The sequence below is a fragment of the Scyliorhinus canicula genome, chromosome 17 (genome assembly GCF_902713615.1).
Source record: "Scyliorhinus canicula chromosome 17, sScyCan1.1, whole genome shotgun sequence".
In the NCBI taxonomy this organism is placed as follows: Eukaryota; Metazoa; Chordata; class Chondrichthyes; order Carcharhiniformes; family Scyliorhinidae; genus Scyliorhinus; species Scyliorhinus canicula.
The window spans coordinates 127,050,223-127,075,437 of record NC_052162.1 but is presented as its reverse complement, the minus strand read 5'-3'; the positions used below and the strand labels follow the sequence as shown (position 1 = coordinate 127,075,437).

Below are 25,215 nucleotides of genomic sequence, written 5' to 3'. Positions count from 1 at the left end.
GGGTTTCTCTCTGCTGGACTCAGTGAGGGGGCTGAGGAGATTTACGAGAACGGCACCAGGAATGAGGGACTGCAGTTAGTTGGAGAGACTGGAGCAGCTGAAATTGTTCTCTTTAGACCATAGAGTCATTCAGGCAGAGAAGAAGGCCATTCAGCCCATTGATCCCATGCTGGCTCTCTGTGGAGCAAACTGGTCAGTCCCATTTCCCTCAAGTACCCATCCAAATTTAATTTTGAAATAGTTCAGGGTGTCTGCTTTCACCATCCTCACGGGCAGCGAGTTCCAGGTCGTTACCATTCACTGTGCACCTCCCTCCACACCTGTGCACCTCCTCCCACACCCGCCCTTAAATGTGTGTCCCCCCTCGTCCTTGACCCATCAGCTAATGGGAGAAGCTTTTCTTTGTCTTGTCCACCTATATCCAGTCTCCCCTCGACCTCCTTCGCTCCAAAGTGAACAATCCCGGCTTCTCCGTCTGAGGCTTGTGGTTAAAATTCCTCCTCCGTAGAACCATCGAAAAGTTACAGCCCTGAAAGAGTCCATTCCAGTGGTTTAGCACAGGGCTAAATCGCTGGCTTTGAAAGCGGACCAAGGCAGGCCAGCAGCACGGTTCATTTCCCGTACCAGCCTCCCCGAACAGGCGCCGGAATGTGGCGACGAGGGGCTTTTCACAGTAACTTCATTTGAAGCCTACTTGTGACATGAAGCGATTTTCATTTTCTTTTTCATTTCATTTGTTCCATCTTGTCCATACCAGCACAAGGAAACCCAGGTGCCCTTTCTAATCCCTGCTTCCTGCATCCGGCCCATAGCCCTCTAGTTTATACCCCTGGATCTTAAACAACAATGAGTCAGAGTACAGGAGGGAGACAGAGAACTTAGTAGCATAGTGCGACAGCAACAATCTCTCCCTCAATGTCAGCAAAACTAAGGAGCTAGTCATCAACTTCAGGAAGGGAAGTGTCGTCCACACCCCTGTCTGCATCAATGGTGACGAGGTGGAGATGTTTGACAGCTTCAAATTCCTAGGTGTGAAAATCATCAACAATCTGTCCTGGTCCATGCACATCGACGTTACAACCAAGAAAACACAACAGCGCGTATCCGTCCTCGGAAAAGTAAGGAAACTCGGCCTGTCCACATTGACTCTGACCGATTTTTACAGATGCACCGCTGGCTGCATCACAGCCTGGCATTGCAACTGCTCGGCCCAAGACCATGAGAAACTACAGAGAATCTTGTAACCAGCAGTGCACAAGGGTCACGTTTGAAATTATCAAGCATGTCATGTTGTGTAAGCACAGTTGCATTTTGACATATGACAGTTTAAAATTATGATGCAGATCAGGGTTTGTAAGACGCATTTACATTTCTATGTAAATATATTACAGTTCCAGAGGAAGGGGCATGTGTTGAAAGGCCTGCGCACAGTTCTGTACATTGTTAGATATGTGACCTCCAACCAGCTGGTGGTGATAGAGATCCATCATGTGACTCGAGACACCCGCCAGTTGGCAGTGAGACGGACAAGAAGATGGTCACACTTAGAGTAGCTGCAGGAGAATTCACTGAATTTGTTTATTAGTCATTGTCTGAATTGTAGTTTGTTAATTTGCTTTCCACGAGTTTGTTGGTAAATCACCTTTCCAGTGAAAGAACCAGATGTTCTGTGTCCATCGTTACCACGGCCATAACACAGAACACAACAACTTTTAGTTTGAGATTTGGTTTCTTTAAAATGTAAGATAAATGGAAATTCTGGGATTTGATACAAACACCCTCTGGGAATTCGCAATCACAAGGTGTGGACCATGTTGACTGAAGAAGTCAAAGCTGGAAGGGTAAGATCTGTGAAAGGGCAGCTGGGCTCTTTTAGCTGGAGACCTGGAGACATCGGGTCTGACAATTACTGTCCTGTCTTTGTTACAGAGGTAAATTCTTCATGCAGACCTCAGTGTCGAAAGGTTTGGTTTTGAAGCTAAAAGTCGATTAACATGAACATCTGTTGGACATCCCAATGAGTCTGTGTGACCACAGGGATCAGTGATTCAGGGTGGAGCCTTGGTTGGAATTCTTGGTGTTTCTCACAGAAAGCAGGCAGTCTGCAGTTAGCTTGGAAGCAGCCAGCTGTGGGAGCAGGAGCTGTGAACCAGCTGTGGGAGCAGGAGCTGGGAACCAGCTGTGAGAGCAGGAGCTGTGAACCAGCTGCGGGAGCAGGAGCTGGGAACCAGCTGCGGGAGCAGGAGCTGGGAACCAGCTGCGGGAGCAGGAGCTGTGGGAGCAGGAGCTGTGAGCCAGCTGTGGGAGCAGCAGTAGTGACCCAGCTGTGGGAGCAGGAGCTGTGAACCGGCTGCAGGAGCAGTGAACCAGCTGTGGGAGCTGTGAACCAGCTGTGGGAGCAGGAGCTGTGAGCCAGCTGTGGGAACAGGAGCTGTGAGCCAGCTGTGAAACAGACAGAATTGCCAAATATTTATCCTTCTAGATTCAAAGGCCAATGATATCTAGGTTCTCATAATCTGACATTCAGTTTTTGATATGACGTTTGGTGTGAGATTTCTGTCTGTACTCTCCTTCTGATAGCCGAGAAAGGAGTTTACATAAATCATCACTGTCAGTACATAATAGAAATTCAGAACAGACAATTTAGTTTCTATGGAACATTCCTTCCTTTCATTCCCCAAAAGCTCTAAATCTCCATCCCACACACTCCCTCCATTTTCACTCTGCTCTATCTAAGATGCACCCTCCCAATTCTCCTGAAGGTGCTGATTCAGGCTGATTGACAGATCCCTGCTCACTGCTTCCTGTCCTGGACACAGACCTGAAAATCTACCTGCAGGCTGCCAGACAGATGTATGTCCACAATACTGGACAGAGAATGTATAATATACAGACTGGATTCATTTTCTTTCCCTTCAGTTGCAGCAAGGGATGTCCCCAATGTCCCCCCAGAATGAGGAAAGAAATGGAAAGGGGGAAACATTGATTTCCTCCCAGATGTTGCCGAGGAGGAAGTTTCAGACCAACTTCCGCATTGTGACGTCACAAGGGAGCCCTGCCAGGATCAGCCAATAGGAATCACTCTGCTCCGCAGTGACGCCTGCGGGTTCCAGTGCGCAGGCCCGGCGCGGACACGGGAGCCCCACCCTCACCCGTTGTTCCCGCCCACCAGACAAGGTTTCCAGGCAACCGGCTGACGGCTCCGGCCTGAGCGAGAAGCCGCTCAGTGACCTCCCCATCCCCGGAACTGCGCATGTGCGGTTGAGAGCCCGCCCTCTGACCTTCCGGCTGAGGCATTCACCAATGGGAAGATTGTGGAACCGGAAGGACTCGTCCTCTCGCCAATCAGAGCGCCGGCTTTGTGGGACTAAAGAGCTTCACACAGACTGAAACTTCCTCCTGTCTCCAACATCTGTGAGTAAAACACTTTCTTTTCCCCCCCTTTCCATTTCTTTTCTCATTCTCACCTTCAATTGGTCACTTGCAGCAACTGAAGGGAAAGGAAGTGAATCCAGGGAGGGTGCAGACTCTGGAAAGCTTGGCCCTCTCTCTCTCTTAAAGACATAGTAAGAGTCTTACAACACCAGGTTAAAGTCCAACAGGTTTGTTTCAAACACGAGCTTTCGGAGCACGGCTCCTTCTTCAGGTGAATGGAAAGGCTTGTTCCAGAAATGTTTATATAGACACAGTCAGAGATGCCCCGGAATGCGAGCACCTGCAGGCAATCAAATCATCAAAGATGCAGAGAGAGAGGTAACTCCAGGTTAAAGAGGTGTGAATTGTCCCAAGCCAGTTCAGTCGGTAGGCCTCTGCAAGTCCAGGCTTGTTGGTGGGGGCCGAATGTAATGCGACATGAATCCCAGATCCCGGTTGAGTCCGCATTCATGCGTGCGGAACTTAGCTATAAGTTTTTGCTCAGCAATTTTGCGTTGTCGCGTCTCCTGAAGGCCTCCTTGTAGAATGCTGACCCGGAGATCAGAGGCTGAATGTCCTTGACTGCTGAAGTGTTCCCCAACTGGAAGGGAACAGTCCTGCCTGTTGATAGTCGCACGATGCCGTTTATTCGTTGTCGTATGTCTTAAAGACATAGACATCCTTTGCTCCCTCAGCTTGACACATTTATTTGTCTGGCTAAAAGGATGGTCACTTGCCCAATGTTCACAATTAAAGGGCTGGTTTCCCCGGGAAATGGCTGACATTTAATGGGACAGGAAATTAATTTTAAGAGTTTCATTCATGGGATGAAGTTGTCGCTCGTTCGGTCAGCTTTATATCGGAAACCAAACGTAGACTGGATAATCACTTTGCTGAGCATCTTCGGTCTGTTCGCAAACAAGGCCTGACCTTCCCGTTGCTGGCACTTTTAACAGAAGACCCTGCTCCCATGCCCACATGTCTGTCCTTGGCCTGCGGCCATGTTCCAGTGAAGCTCAACGCAATCTGGAGGAGCAACATCTTATCTTCCAGTTAGGCACGCTACAGCCTTCCAGTCTCAACGTCAAATTCAACAACTTCAGATGTTGAGCTCCACCCCACCTTGACCCCTTTTTTTCATTCCATTTCACTTTAACTTTCTTTTACCTTTATTTCTTTCTTGTCTTTCCTTATATATTTCCCCCCCTCCTTTCCCCGGCCTTCACCCCCCCCCCCCCCCCCTTTATTTACCTTTTCTCCCCTTGGCTTCCCCTTCCACCCTTTTTCTCATTTTCCCTCTCTCCCACACATGACCCCCTGCCCCCACATCTGCATCTGTCACAGCTCACTCTCTGATTTTAGTTTCTCTGCTGTTTGGCCTTTCACGCCTTTTATTCTCTCTGGGGCTGGGTGTTGGTTATCTATAATCTTGTTTGATTTTTTTTTCTGATTTTGTTTGTTTCAATGAAAATGCCTGAATAAAATATATTTAAAAAAATGAATGGAGAAACAGGCTTGAAGGGCCAAATGGCCTCCTGCTTCTATTTTCTTTTAGTGTTTCTATGTATTGAAGGGGGCCATCTGGGATGGGCTGGGTACAGGGTGGAATTAAGGGGGAAGGAGTTAAGTGGAGAAGATGACGGATGGGAGAGGGGATTGCAGGAATAAGCCTCCGGTAAGGGTGGTACCGTGGAACGTCCGGGGACTGAATGGAGTGGTTAAAACAGGGGAGGGCAAACTTTTCCATGCAAGGGCCACATTCAGAAATTCACAATTTTAAAGGTCCACATAGTATATTAAGTAAATAATTACTTCACCCGGTTATGATTCTGGGCGCCTCATATAGAACATAGAACATAGACAGTACAGCACAGAACAGGCCCTTCGGCCCTCGATGTTGTGCCGAGCAATCATCACCCTACTCAAGTCAACGTATCCACCCTATACCAGTAAGCAACCCAACAGCCCCCCCCCCCCCCCCCCCCCATTACCTTAAAAAAAAATGTTTTTTTTTAATTAAAAAAAAAAAATTTTATGACTTGGTGGGCCGCATAAAGAGCCCGCGGGCCGTGGTTTGCCCACCCCTGGGTTAAAAGGTCGCATGTAGGGCAGCAGGGTAGGGCAAAGCGGCAGCAGGGTAGCATGGTGGTTAGCATAAATGCTTCACAGCTCCAGGGTCCCAGGTTCGATTCCCGGCTGGGTCACTGTCTGTGTGGAGTCTGCACCCCCTGTGTGCGTGGGTTTCCTCCGGGTGCTCCGGTTTCCTCCCACAGTCCAAAGATGTGCGGGTTAGGTGGATTGGCCATGCTAAATTGCCCGTAGTGTCCTATAAAAGTAAGGTTGGGGGGGGGGTTGTTGGGGTTACAGGTATAGGGTGGATACGTGGGTTTGAGTAGGGTGATCATGGCTCGGCACAACATTGAGGGCCGAAGGGCCTGTTCTGTGCTGTACTGTTCTAGTAGGTCTTCGCTCACCTCAGGAACTTGAAAGTGGGGGTGGTCTTTCTGCAGGAAGGACCTCGTTAGGGTTACGGAAGGGGTGGGTCGGGCAGGTTTTCCACGGGGTGTTGGTAAACGTGGATGCACCAAATTGGGATGATGTGGTTTTATGAGAGGGTTGGTGGCAGCTATCCCGGATTTGGCCACGCGAGCAGTTGATTGTGGGAGATTTTAACTGTGCCAGGATGAGCCAATAGGGATCACTGCTCTGAGGTGACGTCTCCGGGTTCCAGTGCGCAGGCTCGGCGCGGACAAGGGAGCCACGCCCCCACCCATTGTTCCCCGCCACCTCCTCGAGACAAGGTTTCCAGGCAACCGGCTGACGGATCCGGCCAGAGCGAGAAGCCGCTCAGTGACCTTCCCCGGGACTGCGCATGTGCGGCTGAGAGCCCGCCCCCTGACCCTTCCGGCTGAGGTGTTGACCAATGAAGAAGGAGTCTCTTCGTTCAGAAAAACCGCGGACTTCCGGTGTCTGAAAATGGCGCTTCACACAGACTGAAACCTCCTCCTGTCTCCAACATCTGTGAGTAAAACACTTTCTTTTCTCTCCCTTTCCATTTCTTTTCTCATTCTCACCTTCAATTGGTCACTTGCAGCAACTGAAGGGAAAGGAAGTGAATCAGGGAGGGTGCAGACTCTGGAAAGCTTGGCCCAGGGTCTCTCTCTCTTAAAGACATTGAATCCTTTGCACCCCTCAGCTTGACTCATTTATTTGTCTGGCTAAAAGGATGGTCTGTTTCCCAATGTTCATAATTAAAGGGCTGATTTCCCCAGGAAATGGCTGACATTTAAGGGGACAGGAAAATAATGTTTTTAAAAAGTCATTCCATGGGATGCAGTTGTCGCTCGTTCGGTCGCATTTATATGGGAGACCAACATAGACTGGATAATCGCTTGGCTGAGCATCTTCGGTCTGTTTGCAAACCAAAACCCTGACCTTCCTGTTGGCGGCCATTTTAACACAAGACCAGCTCCCATGCCCACATGTCTGTCCTTGGCCTGTGGCCATGTTCCAGTGAAGCTCAATGCAATCTGGAGGACAACATCTATCTTCCGTTAGGCCGCAACAGCCTTCCAGTCTCAACATACAAATTCAACAACTTCAGATGATTAGCTCCCACCCCACCTTCCACCGCTTTTTTTCATTCCATTTCAACTTTAACTTTCTTTGAATCCTTTATTTCTTTCTTGTCTTTCCTTTTATATTTCCCCCCACCTCCTTTTCCCCTATCTTCACCCCCCCCCCCTTATTTACCCTTTCTCCCTTTGGCTTCCCCCTTCCACCCTTTGTCTTATTTTCCCTCTCTCCCACACATGTCCCCCCTGCCCACACACTTGCATCGTCCACCGCTTACTCCTCTGATTTAGTGTTCGCTGCTGTTTGGCCTTCACACTCTTTTATTCTCTCTGGGGGCTGGGTGTTGGTTATCTATAATGTTGTTTGATTTTCTCTTTCTGTGCTTTTGTTTTGCTTTCAAATTAAAATGCCTGAATAAAATATATTTTATTAAATGAATGGAGAAACAGGCTTGAAGGGCCAAATGGCCGCCTCTGCTTCTATTTGCTTTTTAGTTTTCTATGTATTGAAGGGGCCATCTGGGATGGGCTGGATACAGGGTGGAATTAAGGGGGAAGGAGTTAAGTGGAGAAGATGACGGATGGGGAGGGATTGCAGGCATAAGCCTCCGGTAAGGCTGGTACCCCTGGAACGTCGGGGACTGAATGGGCCGGTTTACAGGTCTTCGCTCACCTCAGGAACTTGAAAGGGGTTGGTCTTCTGCAGGAGAAGCATCTCCTTGCGAAAGGACCACGTTAGGTTATGGAAGGGGTGGGTCGGGCAGGTTTTCCATTCGGGGTTTGATTTGAATCGAGGGGAGTGGTGATTTTAATGAACAGTGGTGGTGTTGTAAATGTGGATGCACAAATGGGATGATGTGGGTTTTATGAGAGGGTGGTGGCAAGCAATCCGATTTTGGCACGTCCCAGTTGATCGTGGGAGGAGATTTTAACTTGTCCGGGGTTGATCCGGGGTTGTTGTTGGATGGAGGTTTTTGTGATAAGGGTGGGCGGTTGATTAAGGAGCATGTGGAGTTGAATCAGACTGGGGAGGTATTGGCAGTCACTTTGTGGCAAGCAATGAAGGCAGTGTGTCGTATTCAATATTTTCCCACGCTTCCGGACTGTGATAGAAGATGCAAACATGATTCATTAGGTAAGCAAAACTGAACTTATTTACGAATCTGAGTCGAGAGACTAGAAGTCGGAAAGCAGTCAAGTACAAACTACTGAGTCCGTCCCAAGTCTGCGATAGTACAGAAGAATAAGAGGATTTTTATACATTATAGGATCAAGATAACCCGAATACAACTTGGTAAGGAATTAGAAAGAAAGTAAAACACCAGTAATAATCGTTACAATGGCGTCACCTTGCTGACCTTTCGGGGACTGGAGCCTCATATCATTATCTTGTCTTTGTTTTAAGAAATGGACAAATTTGTTTACGTACAGGAATGTCGTATTCAATATTTTCCCGCTTGACTGTGATAGAGAAATGCAAACATGATTCATTAGGTAAGCAAAACTGAACTTTATTTCCGAATTAGAACTGACTGCTAGCAGTAATGGCTGATACTTGGAGTCGGAAAGCAGTCAAGTAAAACTGCTGAGTCCGTCCCAAGTCTGCGATATTACAGAAAAAGAAGGCGATTCTTATACATTATAGGATCAAGATAACATGAATACAGCTTGGTCAGGAATTTGATCGAAAGTAAACATAAGTAATAATCGTTACTTTAGGGGAATGGAGTTTTCATATCATTATCTTGTCTTTGTTTTAAGAACGGGACAAATTTGTTTACGAACAGGAAGAGGACAGCTTTTCAGCTTGGTATTTATTGAGACTGCTTCTAGGTTCATGACGAACAAGCCTTATTCTAGACTCTCAGAGTCACCCCAGTCATCAGGTCATGTTGACCTCGGCTGTATCTGTGTATTTTGTATCTGTGTCTTAGGTTAAATTCAATTGTACCAAGAGACTTGACTAGTTTTCCCATCATGCCAATTATTTGCTTCACACAATACCACACTCCCCCCTTTTGTCATATCATGACAACCAGCTTAATAGGTCTATCCATGATTCGTTTGAAAATGCATTTACACAAGCAGGCAAGCAATCCTATCCCTAGTAGCAGTAGAATAAAGGCCTTAAAGATCCAGTCAAATAATCCATGACCCAACCACCCTAGCCAACCCAGCGGGTTATAGTCGTGAAATTCGCTGCCAATTTCTTGAATTTGAGCAGCCTGTCTCTTAATATGGTCGGCCAGGTTAGTAATATTTTCAGAACCATCTGGAATGTAAGTACAGCACTCTTGGCCTATGATAGCACACGTTCCTCCCTGCGAGGCTAACAGATAATCCAAAGCCAGTCGATTTTGTAATGCCACGGTCCGGACAGCCACTAGCTCAGCTGAGACCTCGGCCAGTGCCTGTCCAGTGTCCCTGGCTTCTGTTGCCGTTACGTTTGCCAGATGTTCCAATGCTGAGGCCATGTAGATCAGTTCGTTGGATGCCTTGCCTGTTCCGTACAAGGGAAAGGCCATCATAAGGAACTGTTCCGTTTTAGAAATTGTTCTTTTTGCTCGCGAGGGGGAGTGCTTAAGGGTGGGTCGGTGAGCATTTGGGTGTGACATATCCCAAAAAGCAGGATCCTGTCCAATCAATGGGAGCCAACGATATGCTTTAGTGCCGCATATGAAATAGGTTCCATTGTAGGCTGTAAAATCATCAGCTGATGTCATCCAGGGGATTGTATTGGTAGGTTGCACCTACTTTGCCCCATTAACTTCCCTTTCCCTGAATTATTAAAACATATGGGACCTTGAACATTATACGAGTGGACAGTGAGGGAGGGTGGAGTCAGGACATGATTATAGGTAGGTTGATACGAAGCTGAAAATCCGCTCCAGTGTTGTCCTAGTTTCTTTCTGTCCCAGTTTTTTTTTCCCAACACGAGGTCTCCGGGTTTGACCACTGGATATCGAGGGACGGCTGTCCCTGTCATTACTGGTAGATGTACCTGTTTTACCTGTGAGTGAAGACACTTCAAAGAAAGTGTTAATTGCATCAAATAGTTCTGCATTTGTTCCCCCATCACATGGAGGTCTACTCCCTCTAGGGGTTTTTCATGGGCATCCCAGGGAGTCCTGATTGGCCGACCATAGACTACTCTGCAGCTGACAGTTCGGTCCGCGAATGGGGAGTCACTCGCATGTGAAACAGTGCCAAGGGTAATACTTTTAGCCAATTTAACCCAGTTTTCTCAGTTAATTTAGATATTTTTTCTTTTAAAGTCCCGTTGGCTCTTTCCAAATTCCTGCTGCCTGCGGGTGATACGCGCAGTGCAGTTGCTGTTAATTACAAGTGCTTTGCACAATTCAGTATTGATCCGAGCTACAAAATGTGGTCCATTGTCTGAGCTCACCATTTTGGATACCCCAAAACGAGGAATGACTTCCGTTAACAACAACTTCACTACTGTATGTGCCGTACAATTAGTGGTGGGGAAGGCTTCAATCCATTTACTAAACACATCGATTATTACTAAACAATATTTATAGCACTGTGCTTTTGGCAATTCGATAAAATCAAGCTGTATCCAAGCAAAAGGATCATCTGGCAAGGGGGTGGTTCCCGGAGGAACCTTTACTCCTTATTATGTTTCATGCAAATGACGCATCGATCCAGCCGCGTTTGCGCTGCTATTCAAATCTGGGTGCCACCAAGTTTTTAGGAGTAGCTGTACCACTCCCTCCTTGCCAAGATGGGTACAAGAATGCAAATAATTAACAAGTAACGGCAATAAAGAATTCGGAATACAAACTTGACCAACTGGAGTCAGCCAGAGGTCTCGTGTCAAGGAGTGCGAACACCCTCATTGACTTCCATAGTGTTTCGCTCAGAATCAGAGGCGTCCATCTTCAATTTTTGAACTTTCAGCTATCTTCTGGCATGCCCTTCGTCCTTTATGCACGGTACCGGGTTTAGAACCTGATTAGCCCCACTGGAACCATTAAGAGGTTGATGAAGCTGCAGTGTTAGCAGGCGTGAATCCGCACGGGCCATTTCTCTAATTGAACAGAAGTGTCACCCTTTGTTTGCGCAACCGACATTTAAGAACTGCCAATTGACGGGGGAAGCGGAATAGCATCGAGGCAGGATTTTTAACCCAAGTGCATTTTGAATGGGAAGTTCCCACAGAGGTGAGAAAACCTCGCTGTTGCCATAGAGCGGCCAAATCATGGGGTCACGCCAAAGGCATACCTAGAATCAGTGTAAACATTAGACTTTTGTCTGTGGCCAAAATACTGCTTGAGTCAGGGCGAATAGCTCGGCTTTTTGTGCAGAGACAGGGTCTGGAAGGCTGCTGCTTCCTGCACGTTCAGTGTCGGTTACCACGGCATATCCCGACTGTGGGACACCAAATGGGGGAAATGGAAGAACTGCCATCAACATAAAAAATTAGATCTGGATTATCAATAGGCCTGTCTGTTAAATCCGGGCGAGGTGCGGTAAGGAAGTGGTTCCGAAGCAAACAATCGTGTGGTGGGTCTCAAGGTTATCAGGGGGGCTGTTCGAGGAACACAGCAGGATTTAAGGTTGAACAATAATGAAAGAGAGTAGGGGTTTTGCAATAGTGAAACCTCATAGCGGCTCAATCGCGCTTGAGTCAGATGCTGGGTTTGCTGAGACGTTAGGAGAGCCACGATAGTGTGTGAAGTATGCACTTGTACTGGCTGGTGAAGGGTTAGATTGGAGGCTGCCTGGACTAACAAATGGACAGCAGTAAGAATTTGGGTGAAAGGGTCTGTCAAACATAGGTCGTCCTAGTGCTGGGGCGATAGCCAGGGTGTTTTTCAGGGTAATAAAGATTGCTTTGCTGAATCAGGTAGTTCAAACTTAAGAGGAGCATTTGAGAGGAGTACGGAGTAATCTTTAGTATGCACAGTAACATTAGGAATCCATTGTCTGCAAAAGTTCACTAATCCTAAAAAGGCTCGCACCTGCTTGGGCGATGTAGGAAATGGGGTCTACAGTTTTGGAGTAATGCAGTTCTTGAGTAAGGGAGCGATCAGTAGCACTTCTAAGGACACCCAAAATTTGACTTGTCGTTGACCTTATGAACTTTAGCGGGCGGATCACGTATCCCCATGAATGGAGACGGATGAGCAGGTTAAAAGGGTCACGCTGGTTAGCGAATGAAATCAGGGCTGGCAAGGAGTAAGTCCTCAACATATGAATGATGTTGGAGCCACCAGGAGGTGCTAATGTCGCTAACTGGGAGTGGACCGAACGCCATTCGGATGGTCTACCTATCTTAGGAACTGGAAGAATCGGTGTGTTACAGGGGATTGGCACGGTATCAAAATCCCCTGTTGAAGGAACGATTGAATCATGACCCGAGACTCCTCTTCAGCCTTTGGCCGCAAAGGATACTGTGAAATAGAGGGCAAGGGCATATCAGGTTTGATTCTAATTAACAACGGGAGGGAACATTAGTGAGATCAACTTCGTGTTTGGAGGCTGCCCATAATCTTGCCGGGTTTAGTTCAGGAGTCGTAGATTGGGCTGAATGATGATGGTGCAGTGTGCCAATGTGTACAAATGGGCGTTTTTAAATATTCTAAAGTTGCCTGCGGGTAGGGTTTGACTATCATTAAGGAAGGATCAGCTTGTCCTCTTAGTGCAGCTGCCAGATAATCCAAGGACTTGGCACAGTAGCCTTTGTTGACAGAAAGGGTCACGTGGGGTTGATACAAGTCTCGATTGATGCCATAGGCTGTGGGGTAAATCAACAAGAAAGGCAGACCCTTCTTTTGTCTTGGTGAATGCTCTCCAAATCGGGCGAGGTACTACTGTATGATCGTAGCAAAGAGTGACATGTGGATTGGGAATATCTAAGGAGGTGAAAAGTGTGAGGATCCCAATCAATCGACCACCATGTGGAGTAGTGAATAGGGGAAAGTTTCGAAGCTGGGCCTGCGGGATAGGTGATATGGTAATGCGGTATCAAGGCTTGGGTCACTATATTCTCATCTGGACTCTATCGGGTGTTTTTAACAGTGGTACTCAGGGTTACGTTAGCTGCCAGCATAGAATACTGAGCAATCAGCGCAGGCTACAGAAGTTATTAAATTCTGCAGCTGGTGACCTCGTATTTGAGACAGTTCTATAAACATACCATTATCAATGCACTGTATTACCGCTCCGAATTTGCAGTGTCTATCTGGACAGCCTGAAACGATCTGAAGTTATTTTAGACAAGAATCCATTGTTAAGTTCCTAACCATAATCTTGTATTAACTTTGCTCCCCTTTTTTCATTTTGGGAGATTTGTCATCCTCAGATATTCCTGAACAAAAACTAATGCAGTGTTTTAGCCCCTTTCTAATCAAGCTGGATAGCCTAACTTGGTTCTTTTCCCATCTGTGCATTCCGTTTTCAAGACCTGTCAATTCTATACCCAATTTTAATTCTTTATCCTGCCAGCTGGCTAACAAGGAAGCATCCTTCAATTTTGGACAATATTCCCTCCATTAGAGCAACTAACGTTTTAGCAGTTGACGTCCCTATTATTTTCACAAATCACCTATTGAGCTTCTATTACTGTTGATAGGTCTTTAGTTGTTCACACAGCGTTTGCAGTACGCTGCCATTTTAAAAGTTGTATCTAAAGTTTTACCCATTGCACACTTGTCTGATGCCAGATGGTCCTTCTGATTACAATTTTAACAATTGATTAAGGAAATTACGCGTGTGATGTTTTATGTCAGGGTCCGCACGCTTTTTGCCCTGTTTATGTGTTGTTTAGCAGAGTTATCCGCATCTGCAGGAGATTATAATTTAAATCACGGAGTAATCGCGCTCCGTACAAACCAATTAACAGCTCGAAGGTGACACCGTAAAGATTCTATGCCACCCGCCTTACAAAGTTAACGGGAACCTTTTATCGCGAAGGTTTCAGGTAATAACATGGACCATGTTGGCATCGATATCTCTTTACCTCTTTCAAATAATCACAGCTTGAAACATAATTTTTAAAGTCAAAGTCTAAAAAATGAAATATGAATTCTTTCCCTCTCTCTCTTATCTATCTCTCTCCCTCTCTACATAACTCTGTCTGTCTTTGGAACTCTTGTGCTCTTTCTCTTTATCTGCCTACCTCTCCATCTCTGCCTCTCCCTGACTCGCTCTTCGCTATCTCTAACAGTTCCTGTCTCTTGTCGCTGTCTCTCTCTCTCTCCTTCAATCTCTTCCTCTGTCTCTCTTTCTCTCTCTTGGATTCAGCCCTTGTCCTTGCGGACAAATTTGAACAAAAATTTTTCATTCTCTTTCGAAAACTTTATCTGTGTTATTCCATTTAAGTCAATGTGCACTGATTAATCTTAGAGGCATTATCTGTTCTCTGAGATGTATTTCTTTGTTTGTCAATTCAGAAAAGACCAACTGTCTGCTGAAATGGTTAATGTTTCCTGCAGAATCTAAGGGGCGGAGGAACTTGGCGTGATGCCCATTTACGTCTTTTCACGCAATCTAAAAACTTATTCATATTTCAATTACTCTTTTTTGTAAAGTTACTTTCTTTTTAAACTGATATAGTGTGAACTGAACAACTTTGGAACATTTTGGGAAGCTTGAGAACATTTGCAAGAGGAAATATGAATGTTTTGCCATTAGTTTAAAAACAATTCCAGTACGCATTTGTTGTCCTTCAGAAGAACCACTTGTTATCATAATAAGGCCAGTACAACATTCCAAGCAGTAGTTAGTTAACATCATCTGATCTACTAAATTTCATTCAAAAACCATGTTAAACTTTAGTCATTATTGCCAGCATGCTTCTAAATTGGTAACTTATTAACTTCACTTCTATAATTTCCTTATTGTGGATCTTTTAATCAACATCTTTTAGTCAATTATCATGTTTTCCGTAGAGAAGGGTTGTTCGATATTTACGGCTTGCGTCTGTGACGAGTGCGTGTCGCTGAGGGGGATACGTTAGCAGGAGTTCATTGGTAATGGGATCAGAAGTGGGAAGTCACGGACTTGGGAAAGTGGAATTGTAAAATCGGGGAGCACAAAATGAGGGTGGGGTCCAGGGTTCAAATTCTCCTCGTCTTCCGTATCGCTTGAATATGGGAACATCGGCATGCCAGAGCAACTGGAGGATCCTCCTTTCCTATAATCTTACGAGCTAGCCCTATTTGTCTGGTGAGAGGAGGTTTCTTATTGCCGAATTGCTTTTTTAGTGTTTTGACTGTTTTCTATCCCCAAAGCTCACATTACAATTTTAAAGTCTCACAATCTTTCGCTTTACCGTTCACGCACTCATTAATCCGTTTTGCGGGTGTTATCTCTCAAACTCAATTAATAGTGATTGTTCGTTGCGTTAAAGTGGACTGTTTTTTCCACTGTAAAATTAAACAATTTGAAGCCGGCATTTTTTTTTTCCAGATTGCTTTTTTTTTCTGCATCAATGCTATTGTCAAAGTTCCAAGATCCCTGTGTAACCTAGTGGCCAGATATCGTTACCTAATTTATGTTTTAAAGCAGCGCTGCAGCCAATCTTCGAATATTACGTTCTTGAGAAGGGTTTCTAAACACATGAAAATAGTTTTGTCTAAGTTTGTCGCATAATGTCAGTAAAATGTGCCCCAGGCAAAAAAAACGCTCAAACAAATTTCTGGTACCCAAATCAAATTGGAGGGTCCTTGACCCCAAAAAAATTACTGACAGGGTTCCTAACCCAAAAAACTTAATCAAAGGGTCCTGGCCCCAAAAATTACTGACAGGGTCCCTGACCCCAAACTTATTGACAGCCTGTATAAATGCGGAATGAAAAACGAGATCAACAAGGTCCCTGACCTGCGGCTAATTACACAAAAAAAATACCTTAGGTTATGTGAATCAGTTTAAGTTCAATTGCACCAAGAAGACTTGACTAATTTTCCCATCATGCCATTTTTTTGCTTCAACACAATACCACAAGTGGCCTCGTGGTGGTGGTGGTGGGTGGGGGGGGGGGGGGGGGGGGGGGGGGATTATTTTGTTTGAGACTCGTGTGGATAGGGAAGGAGGGAGGAGCATGACCGTCTAGTGAGCAGATAGTGGAGGTGGATAGGGAGTATTCGAGGATCCCACCGCGGAGGGAATGGCGAGGAGGGAAAAAGTTGCAGGGGCAGTTTGACAGGCTGACAACGGGGAGGCGGTAGGGCTATTATGTAAGGCAAGAGGGGAGCAATATGAGTATGGGGAGAAGGCGTCCGCATGCTGGCACACCAGCTACAGAGGCAGGCCCTGTCCAGGGAAATATTGAAGATATGGACTGTGGCTGGGGATGTGGTGTTAGAGCCTGAGAAGATAAACAAAGCGTTTCGGGAGTACTACCTGGGACTTTACGAGTGGGATAAGGGACGATTTCCGGACAAGCTGGAGTTTCCCCAGGTGAAGGAAGCAAAGAGGCAGGCATTGGAGGAGCCCTGGGGCTGAGGGAGGGTGCTGTATGTTATCAGGGGTATGAAGTCAGGGAAGGCCCCGGGGCCACTTGGGTACCCGGCGGAATTTCATAAGGAATTTGTGACGGACCTGGCACCTCATCTGTTGGGGGTGTTTAAAGGAGCGCTGGCGATGGGGGAGTTGTTGGAGATGATCACACAGGCAGGATGGAGGAGTCTGTCCCGACATGGGTACGGTTGCTGTATGTGGTGCCAAGAGTGAGTGTGAGGATGTATAATATGAGTTTGCGAAGTTTGGCTGAGCCTGGGGTGCCCGCTGTCGCCGCTGCTGTTTGCCCTGGCCATAGAGCCATTGGTGATGGCTCTCAGAGGGTCAGTGGAGTGGTGGGGGATTATGACGGGGACACAGGGATCAGTGGGTTTAGCTCTCTGCCGATGACCTCTTGCTGTATGTTTCGGATCCGCTGGTGAGTATGGGAAGGATTATGGGCCTGCTGGGGAGGTTTGGAGGGTTCTCAGGGTACAAACTGAATGTAGGGAAAAGCGAGGTTTTCCCGGTGAATGAGCTGGCACAGTGGGCTAATGGGGATTCCATCTATGGGAGGGAGGGATAGGTTTAGGTATTTGGGGATTCAGGTAGCGAGGGAATGGACGGGGCTCCATAAGTGGAACTTAACGAAGCTGGTGGAGGAAGCCAGGGAGGATGTTAGGAGGTGGGAAACACTGCAGTTGACGTTGGCGGGGAGGGTCCAAGTGGTGAAAATGAATATTCTGCCGAGGGTCTTGTTTATCTTTCAGGCTCTCCCGATCTTTCTACCAAACACATTTTTACGGAAATTGGCCACGATCATTTTGGACTTTGTATGGGTGGGGAAGGTGCCGAGGGTGGGGAGGACCCTGCTACAGAGGCAGCTGGGGGGGGGGGGGGGATTGGCGTTGCCAAAGCTGTTTCATTATTATTGGGCGGTGAATGTGTACAAGGTGCGGCGGTGGTGGGAAGGAGAAGGGGGAGAGTGGGTTAGGATGGAGGAGGAATATTGTCAGGGGTCTAGTTCTGTTTGTTGTGAATTTAGTGTACCCAATTCGTTTTTTCCCATTCGGGCAATTTAGCGTGGCCAATCCACCGACCCTGCACATTTTTGGGTTGTGGGGACGAAACCCATGCAGACACGGGGAGAATGTGCAAACTCCACACGGACAGTGACCCAGAGCCGGGATCGAACCTGGGACCTCGGTGCCGCGAGGCACTGGTGCTAGCCACTGTGCCACCGTGCTGCCCTCATGAGGGGTCTAGTTTGAGGGCTGTGGTGACGGCGTTGCCAATGGCTCCGAGTAGGTATTCAGGGGGCCCGGTGGTGCAGTGCACGGTGAAGATATGGGATCAGTTGAAGAGGCATTTTCGGGTGGAAGGGATGTTGGTGTTAAGGCCGCTGTGCAAGAATAATGGGTTTGAGCCGGGGGGTTGGGTGGATAGTGTATGGAGGAGGTGGAGGGAGGTGGGGCTGGTCAAGGTAAGGGATCTGTATTTGGAGGAAGGGTTCACCAGTCTTGAGGTGCTAGGGGAGAGGGTAGAGCTGCCGAGGGAGAGTGAGTTCAGGTATCTGCAGGTTAGGGACTTTGCAGAAAAGGTCTGGAGGGTGTCGTATTCAATATTTTCCCCGCTTCCGGACAGTGATAGAAAAATTCAAACAGCATTCATTAGGTAAGCAAAACTGAACTTTATTTACGAATTAGAACTGCTAGCAGTAATGGCTGAGACTTGAAGTCGGATGGCAGTCAAGTACAACCTGCTGAGTCCATCCCAAGTCTGCGATATTACAGAAGAATAAGGCGATTTTTATACATTATCGGATCAAGTTAACATGAATACAGCTTGGTCAGGAATTTGATCGAAAGTAAAACATAAGTAATAATCGTTACAATGGCGTCACCTTGCTGAACTTTAGGGGACTGGGGTCTCGTATCATTATCTTGTCTTTGTTTTAAGAGATGGACAAATTGTTTACGTACAGGAAGAGACAGTTTTTTAGCTTATCGTATATATTTAGACTGGTCTGGTCTCATGACGAACGCGTCTTATCCAAGTTTTAGAGTCACCCAGTTCTCAGGTCAAGTTGACCTCGGCTGTTTGTATTTGTGTATTTTGTATCTGTGCCTTAGGTTATGTGAAGTCAGTTTAAATTGAATTGAACCAAGAAGACTTGACTAGTTTTCCCTTCATGCCATTATTTGCTTCACACAATACCACAAGGGGGTTTCCTAGATTGCCAGGATACACCCTGCTGGAGCGACTGCTGCTTCCGGATGTGGAAGGGGAGGGAAGAATTGGGGATATATACAAGTGGCTGGGGGAGCAGGGAGGTGAGCTGGTGGTGAAGATCAAGGAGAAATGGGAAGCGGTGTTGGGAGGGGAGATCAGTTGGGGAGTGTGGAGTGAGGCACTGCAAAGGGTAAACAGGACCTCCTATTGTGCAAGGATGAGCCTGATACAGCTGAAGATGGTGGGTGCAAATGAGTCGGACGAGAATGTGTGGGTTCTTTCAGGGGGTAGCAGATGAGTGTGAGAGGTGTGGGCGGGGGCCAGCGAATCACGAGCACATGGTTTGGGGTTGTGTATAATTGGGAGGATTCTGGGCGGGAGTGTTCACAGTCTTAGCCAGGATAGTGCAGGTGGAGGTGGACCCAGATTCTTTGGTGGCGATATTTGGGGTTTCAGAGAAGCCGGAGCTCATGGAGAGGAGGAAAGCCAATGTCGTCACCTTCACCTCTCGGATTGCACAGTGGCAAAGTTTACTAGAGTGGTGGTCGGCATCACCACCGGGGTAGCAGCTTGGTTGGGTGACCTGTACGACTTCCTGTGGTTGGAGAAGATAACGTCTGAGTTAAGGGGCTCTGCAGAGGGGTTTGAGAAAAGCTGGGGGATGTTTGTGACTGTGTTTGAGGAGCTGTTCGTCGCAGGGTGGGTGTGGGTGGAAAAGGGAAACAATTTGTACAAACTGTGTAGTTGATAGCTGGGAAGTATGTTGCCGGGCTGTTTATTTGCTGTAACCTGTTTTAATACATGTTTGTAATAAAATACAATGAAAAAAAACATTTCTATGTATTGCTGTGGATCTGGGGTCACATGTAGGCCGGACCAGGTAAGGACGGCAGATTCCCTTCCCTAAATGACATGAACGAACCAGTTGGGTTTTTACGACAATCGGCAATGGTTCCATGGTCATCATCAGACTTTTAATTCCAGACTTTTACTGAATTCAAATTGCACCATCTGCTGTGGTGGGTTTTGAACCCTGCTCCCCAGAGCATTTACAAAGCATCTGCTGTGACAAAGAGTCATCCAGACTGGAAACGTTAGCTCCCTTCTCTCCCCACAGATATTGTCAGACCTGCTGCGATTGTCCAGTATTTTCTGTTTTTGTTTCAGATTCCAGCATCTGCAGTAATTTGCTTTTATACCCAGAACATTATCCTGGATCTCTGGATTACTGATCCAGAGATAATACCACTGCACCATGCGCAGTGGCTAGCACTGTGCCGAAGGCCCGGGTACGATCCCGACCCCGGGTCACTGTCTGTGTGGAGTTTACACATTCTTCCCATGTCTGCGTGGGCCCCACCCGCCTTTTGAAATACTTTGCCTCCCCTTCAGTCATTTAGATTGTCTGTCAGTTCCAGATTTCTCACATCCTCCTCCCCCATAGGGTTCAGTATATTGCTCATTATCAGTTCAGTTATATACACAGGGGCCGGTTTAGCTCAGAAGGCTGGACAGTTGGTTCGAGATTCAGAGCGACGCCAACAGCGTGGGTTCAATTCCCGTACTGGCTGAGGTTATTCATGAAGGCCCTCTTTCTCAACCTTGCCCCTCGCCTGAGGTGTGGTCATGGTCAGATTAAATCACCACCAGGCAGCTCTCCCCGCAAAGGGGAAAGCAGACTATGGTCATCTGGGACTATGGCCACTTTGCTATAGATACAAATAGAACATAGAACAGTACAGCACAGAACAGGCCCTTCGGCCCTCAATGTTGTGCCGAGCCATGATCACCCTACTCAAACCCACGTATCCACCCTATACCCGTAACCCAACAACCCCCCCCTTAACCTTACTTTTATTAGGACACTACGGGCAATTTAGCATGGCCAATCCACCTAACCCGCACATCTTTGGACTGTGGGAGGAAACCGGAGCACCCGGAGGAAACCCACGCACACAGGGGGAGGACGTGCAGACTCCACACAGACAGTGACCCAGCCGGGAATCGAACCTGGGACCCTGGAGCTGTGAAGCATTTATGCTAACCACCATGCTACCCTGCTGCCCCTTATGGAGAATGGAGAACGATTTTAAGGTCTGTCTGGGACATGGAACAGTGACCATGGATCTGTTGCTCAAACTAAATCGTACCTTAACAAGAATTGTGAGGGTAGATATTGGGTGGAGTGACTTTTGGGAAGGAGAGAGGATCGAATGTTCATAGAAACTAGAACTGAAGTGAGAATGGAGGGAGAGTGTGTGGGATGGAGATTTACAGCTTTTGGGGAATGAGAGAGGAAAGAATGTTCCAGAGAAACTAGAATTGTCTGTTCTGAATGTACTGAATGTACTGACAGTGATGATTGTGTGAACCCCTTTTACAGGATCTCAGAAGGTGAGGATTTACAGACCGAAATCTCAAAGCAAACTTCACGTCAACATCCGACAGCGTCGCTCAAATCATCGGGACTGGAATATCATCGGCCTTTAAATCTAAAAAGAGAAATGTTTGTCTGTTCTGTCTGCTTCAGAATGCTTTAAACATCAGTGTGACTGGAAAAGCATCGTGTCACACACACCGGAGTGAGAGTGTTCCAGAGCACTGACTGTGGAAAGAGCTTTAACCAGTTACACAGCCTGAAAAACATCACACCATTCACAGCGGGGAGAGACCGTACACGTGTTCTGTGTGTGGACGAGGCCTCAACTGGGCGGTGAACCTGGAGAGACACAAGGACACCCGCACCATGGAGAAACCGTGGGAATGTGGGGACTGTGGGAAGGGATTCATAGCCCCATCACGACTGGAAGCTCATCGACGCAGTCACACTGGGGAGAGGCCGTTCACCTGCTCTCGGTGTGAGAAGGGATTTGCTCAATTATCCAACCTGTGGGTACACCAGCGCGTTCACACTGGGGAGAGGCCGTTCACCTGCTCTCAGTGTGGGAATGGATTCGCTCTGTTATCCAGCCTGCAGAAACACCAGCGGGTTCACACAGGGGAGAGGCCGTTCACCTGCTCTCAGTGTGGGAAAAGATTCGCTCGGTTATCCAACCTGCGGACACACCAGCGACTTCACACTGGGGAGAAGCCATTCACCTGCTCTCAGTGTGGGAAGGGATTCACTCGGTTATGCAACCTGCAGACACACCAGCGAATTCACACTGGGGAGAGGCCATTCACCTGTTCTCATTGTGAGAAGGGATTCATGGACTTATCCACCCTGCGGACACACCAGCGAGTTCACACTGGGGAGAGGCCGTTCACCTGCTCTCAGTGTGGGAAGGGATTCACTCGGTCATCTCACCTGCAGGTACACCAACGAGTTCACACTGGGGAGAAGCCATTCACCTGCTCTCAGTGTGGGAAGGGATTCAGCAATTCATCCTCCCGGCTGTCACACCAGCGCACTCACAGTAAGGAGAGGCCGTTCACCTGCTCCGAGTGTGGGAAGGGATTCACTCGGTCAACCTACCTGCTCAAACACCAGCAAGTTCACATCGGGAAGAGGCTGTGATACGATCTCTCATTTTATCTTCAAATAAATGTCACAGGTCCAGTTGATTGCAGGTGTCTAAAAATACAACTTTATTTGCTAAACATTCACCTTGATTCTATTAAATAAAAAAACTTAATAAAAACCAATAATACATCAAAACATAATAAAGAGAGTTAGAAAATCAATACATTGTTCAGAATTTCTGCAGAATAAAGTTTGAATCATGAAGCCTTATTCTTAATGAAATTCTGATCAATGGTCTAATCCCTCATTTACTCTCATTGGTTTCTAATTCTCAGCTGCAGCTTCCTGATTTATTCAAATATCTGTCTATCACTTAGAAAATGATTTGTTATCCAAGCATTTGTCATTACTTGAGATTTACTAATCTCCATCAAATTGATTAAATGTCTACGTGCCCCCGTCACGTGTACCAATCCTGCAAATATAAGGTGCTTGCGTTAACCTTGCTGTTGCTCAGGCTGTGATACATTTTCATTCCAGAATGTGTTGAGGAACAATGGTTTATTAATTACAAGGGGCTTTTCTGCAACTTTTCATGAAACAATGTTAAATTCCTGCATCACAATTATTATTTATTATCTGAAACAATGACTATCTTTCCACATTAACCTGTGGATATTCCATTCTCTGTCTGTGCTCTGAATTAAGAAATGTGCTGCATCAATTCTTAAAGGCACCAATAAATCCGTAAAGCAATAAATCAGTGAATCAATAAATCAGTAAATATCTGGCCGTTCATCTGCTTTGTGTGTGGGAAGGGTTTTCCCTGTTCTCCACCCTGCGCAGCTACCAGCGAGTTCACAAGTGATGACAGGGGTTGGACTCTGCTGTTATTGCTGCTGTTAATCACACCCAGGACTGAACCATGTTCATTCTGACACTTGGTGAAGTGGGAGGGTCGGAGGGTTTCTCTCTGCTGGACTCAGTGAGGGGGCTGAGGAGATTTACGAGAACGGCACCAGGAATGAGGGACTTCAGTTAGTTGGAGAGACTGGAGCAGCTGAAATTGTTCTCTTCAGACCATAGAGTCATTCAGGCAGAGAAGAAGGCCATTCAGCCCATTGATCCCATGCTGGCTCTCTGTGGAGCAAACTGGTCAGTCCCATTTCCCTCAAGTACCCATCCAAATTTAATTTTGAAATAGTTCAGGGTGTCTGCTTTCACCATCCTCACGGGCAGCGAGTTCCAGGTCGTTACCATTCACTGTGCACCTCCTCCCACACCCGCCCTTAAATGTGTGTCCCCCTCGTCCTTGACCCATCAGCTAATGGGAGAAGCTTTTCTTTGTCTTGTCCACCTATATCCAGTCTCCCCTCGACCTCCTTCGCTCCAAAGTGAACAATCCCGGCTTCTCCGTCTGAGGCTTGTGGTGAAAATTCCTCCTCCGTGGAACCATCGAAAAGTTACAGCCCAGAAAGAGTCTATTCCAGTGGTTTAGCACAGGGCTAAATCGCTGGCTTTGAAAGCAGACCAAGGCAGGCCATCAGCACGGTTCATTTCCCGTACCAGCCTCCCCAAACAGGCGCCGGAATGTGGCGACGAGGGGCTTTTCACAGTAACTTCATTTGAAGCCTACTTGTGACACTCAGCGATTTTCATTTTCTTTTTCATTTCATTTGTTCCATCTTGTCCATACCAGCCCGAGGAAACCCAGGTGCCCTTTCTAATCCCTGCTTCCTGCATCCGGCCCATAGCCCTGTAGCTTATACCCCTGGATCTTAAACAACAATGAGTCAGTACAGGAGGGAGACAGAGAACTTAGTAGCATAGTGCGACAGCAACAATCTCTCCCTCAATGTCAGCAAAACTAAGGAGCTGGTCATCAACTTCAGGAAGGGAAGTGTCGTCCACACCCCTGTCTGCAACAATGGTGACGAGGTGGAGATGTTTGACAGCTTCAAATTCCTAGGTGTGAAAATCATCAACAATCTGTCCTGGTCCATGCACATCGACGTTACAACCAAGAAAACACAACAGCGCGTATCCGTCCTCGGAAAAGTAAGGAAACTCGGCCTGTCCACATTGACTCTGACCAGTTTTTACAGATGCACCTCTGGCTGCATCACAGCCTGGCATTGCAACTGCTCGGCCCAAGACCATGAGAAACTACAGAGAATCTTGTAACCAGCAGTGCACAAGGGTCACGTTTGAAATTATCAAGCATGTCATGTTGTGTAAGCACAGTTGCATTTTGACATATGACAGTTTAAAATTATGATGCAGATCAGGGTTTGTAAGACGCATTTACATTTCTATGTAAATATATTACAGTTCCAGAGGAAGGGGTATGTGTTCAAAGGCCTGCGCACAGTTCTGTACATAGTTAGATATGTGACCTCCAACCAGCTGGTGGTGATAGAGATCCATCATGTGACTCGAGACACCCGCCTGTTGGCAGTGAGGAGGACAAGAAGACGGTCACACTGAGAGTAGCTGCAGGAGAATTCACTGAATTTGTTTATTAGTCATTGTCTGAATTGTAGTTTGTTAATTTGCTTTCCACGAGTTTGTTGGTAAATCACCTTTCCAGTGAAAGAACCAGATGTTCTGTGTCCATCGTTACCACGGCCATAACACAGAACACAACAACTTTTACTTTGAGATTTGGTTTCTTTAAAATGTAAGATAAATGGAAATTCTGGGATTTGATACAAACACCCTCTGGGAATTCGCAATCACAAGGTGTGGACCATGTTGACTGAAGAAGTCAAAGCTGGAAGGGTAAGATCTGTGAAAGGGCAGCTGGGCTCTTTTAGCTGGAGACCTGGAGACATCGGGTCTGACAATTACTGTCCTGTCTTTGTTACAGAGGTAAATTCTTCATGCAGACCTCAGTGTCGAAAGGTTTGGTTTTGAAGCTAAAAGTCGATTAATATGAACATCTGTTGGACATCCCAATGAGTCTGTGTGACCATGGGGATCAGTGATTCAGGGTGGAGCCTTGGTTGGAATTCTTGGTGTTTCTCACAGAAAGCAGGCAGTCTGCAGTTAGCGTGGAAGCAGCCA

General features: G+C 46.9%; 1 pseudogene; it reads left to right on the top strand.

Annotated features, from left to right (window-relative positions):
• The window catches only part of LOC119951612, a 71,249-nt pseudogene that overhangs the window by 25,022 nt on the left and 21,012 nt on the right, over positions 1-25,215 (top strand).